This window comes from Cynocephalus volans, chromosome 4 (genome assembly GCF_027409185.1).
Source record: "Cynocephalus volans isolate mCynVol1 chromosome 4, mCynVol1.pri, whole genome shotgun sequence".
In the NCBI taxonomy this organism is placed as follows: Eukaryota; Metazoa; Chordata; class Mammalia; order Dermoptera; family Cynocephalidae; genus Cynocephalus; species Cynocephalus volans.
In genome coordinates this window covers 80,259,511-80,262,368 of record NC_084463.1, presented here as the reverse complement: position 1 = coordinate 80,262,368, position 2,858 = coordinate 80,259,511, and positions in this window count along the sequence as shown.

Genomic DNA, 2,858 nt, shown 5'->3' with positions numbered 1-2,858 from the left:
AAGGCAACAAACCAGAGACAGAGCGAGCGCCCGACCTGGCACAGCACTGTGAGTGATCCCTGGCACAGCTCTGTTCGGGGGGTGGATGCCCACGCGGCTTCCGCCTGCACCACCAGGCCACTCACTACCCCGGTGCTGCCTCCATTTTCCCAGGTGCGGGCAGCTCCGCCCTGCTCGGCCATCACTGAGCCCATTTGCTTGGCCTGGCACGGGGCTTTCCGGACCCTGCGGGCCGACCTCCTCTCCCACTCCCTCCGCGGTTCTCTGGCAGGACTGGGGGTGTGGGGCGTCCCGACCAGTTTTGGGAGGGCTAGGAAGTACGGGCGGGCCGACTGTCACTCCACCACACCCTGGACTCCGGCCCGGTAAACTTCCTGTTACTGGGAGGCAGATACCATCTCTGCGACCACCAGTTTGGAAAAAAGCCTAACGAATTTCTGGTTGGGAATAGTGCGGTAGGAGAGTTCCCAGGTCCGCTTGAACCTGCCGGAGAGCAGGCTGCAGGCGGGCACTAGACTCGGTTTATACCGGGGGGATACAAAGGTGAACAAGACCCGAGAAAGATCTACACAGTGCTACAAAGGCACCCAGAGAGACCGGTCGTCTGTGCCTAGCAGAAACCTGGTAGACTTCCTGGGCGAGGCGGTGCTGAGCAGGGTCTTGAAGGCCCAGCTGATAGACGAGGGGTGCAGAAGACACGCCCCAGCCCAGCACAGTGTTCACAGAGGGGGGAGACGTGCGGCCAGGGAGGCGGAGTCTCGACAGAAACCACACACCCGGTGGGGTCGCCACTGCACGATCTAACAGCCTGGGCCAGAGCACACGGAAAGGGGAGAAGTCCTGTACAAAAAGTGAAAGCTCAACAGAGATCACACACCCTGTGGTACGTGATCCACCAGCCCAGCAGAGTACAAGCTGACCAGAAAGGTGGATCCCCGGAGAAGCCCAAGACCCGAGGCAACCACACACACAAGACACTAGAGGCCAACTGAGCAGTCACGGCGGGAGCCATACCAAATTGGCAACCATAGCAACATCCTAGTTAGTCATTAGTCTTAAACCGGTGGACTGTGAAACCCCCTGCAACAATGAATAAACACCAAAAAAAAGACACCAGAAATACAAAAAATCAAGAAAGTACACCACCAAAAGTTAATAAATCTCATACTCTAGATCCTATAGAACAAGAAGCCCTTGAAATAACTGACAAGGAATTTCGAGTGATAATTCTAAGGAAACTGAATGAGATACAAGAAAACTCAGCTAGACATCATGATGAAATGAGGAAAAGTATACAGGATCTGAAAGAGGAAATATACAAGGAAATCAATGTCCTGAAAAAAAATGTAGCAGAACTTGCTGAACTGAAGAAGTTATTCAGCGAAATAAAAAACACAACGGAGAGTTTAACCAGCAGGCTTGTCGAAGTTGAAGAGAGAACCTCTGAACTTGAAGATGGGCTGTTTGAAATAACACAAGCAGACAAAAAGAAAGAAAAAAGAATCAAGGACATGGAAGAAAATCTGAGAGAGATATCAGACAACCTCAAGCGCTCAAATATCCGAGTCATGGGTATTCCAGAAGGGGAGGAAAATGGAGATTCCATTGAAAACATATTCAAAAAAATAGTGGCAGAAAACTTCCCAGGTATAGGAAAAATCACAGATCTTCAGATCCAGGAAGCTCAATGATCTCCAAACGTATTCAACCCAAAAAGGCCTTCTCCAAGACATGTCATAGTCAAATTGGCAAAACTCAGAGACAAAGAGAGAATCTTAAAAGCTGCAAGAGAGAAGCGTCAAATCACCTATAAGGGAGCCCCAATCAGGTTAACATCAGACTTCTCATCACAAACCCTAAAAGCTAGAAAGGAATGGGATGATATTTTCAAAATACTAAAAGACAAAGATTGCCAGCCAAGAATACTCTACCCTGCAAGGCTATCCTTCCGAAATGAGGGGCAAATAGTATATTTCTCAGACAAACAAAAACTGCGGGAGTTCACTACCACAAGACCACCCTTACAAGAAATCCTCAAGGGAGTACTGGGTTTGGTTCCTGATAAATAACTACCACTGCCATAAAAACCTAAGAAAAATCTAAACCCGCTAGTACAATAAAAATGGCATTCATGAAGAGAAAACAAGCTAACAAAAACACTATCTACAACCTAAGGAACCATCAAACAAAGAAACCAAACAGTAAATCAGAAAGCAAGGAACAAAAGACACCTAAGACAACCAAACAACCAATAAAATGCTAGGAATAAATCAACACCTTTCAATAACAACTCTTAATGTTAAAGGCTTAAATTCCCCAATTAAAAGACACAGACTGGCTGACTGGATCAAAAAACAGGACCCAACTATATGCTGCCTACAAGAGACCCACCTCACCCATAAAGATTCACACAGACTAAGAGTGAAAGGATGGAAAAAGATTTACCATGCAAACAGAAAAGAAAAACGAGCTGGAGTGGCTATTCTTATATCTGACAAAATAGACTTTAAACTAAAAACCATAAAAAGAGACAATGAGGGACACTACTTAATGATAAAAGGACTGATCCATCAAGAAGACATAACAATCATAAATATGTACGCACCCAATGTTGGAGCAGCCAGATTTATAAAACAAACTCTATTAGACCTAAAGAAGGAAATAGACACTAATACCATAATAGCAGGGGACCTGAACACTCCACTGTCAATATTAGACAGATCATCTAGGCAAAGAATCAGTAGAGAAACACAAGATCTAAACAAGACTCTAGACCAATTGGAATTGGCAGATATCTACAGAACATTCCACCCAACAACCTCAGAATATTCATTCTTCTCATCAGCACATGGATCATT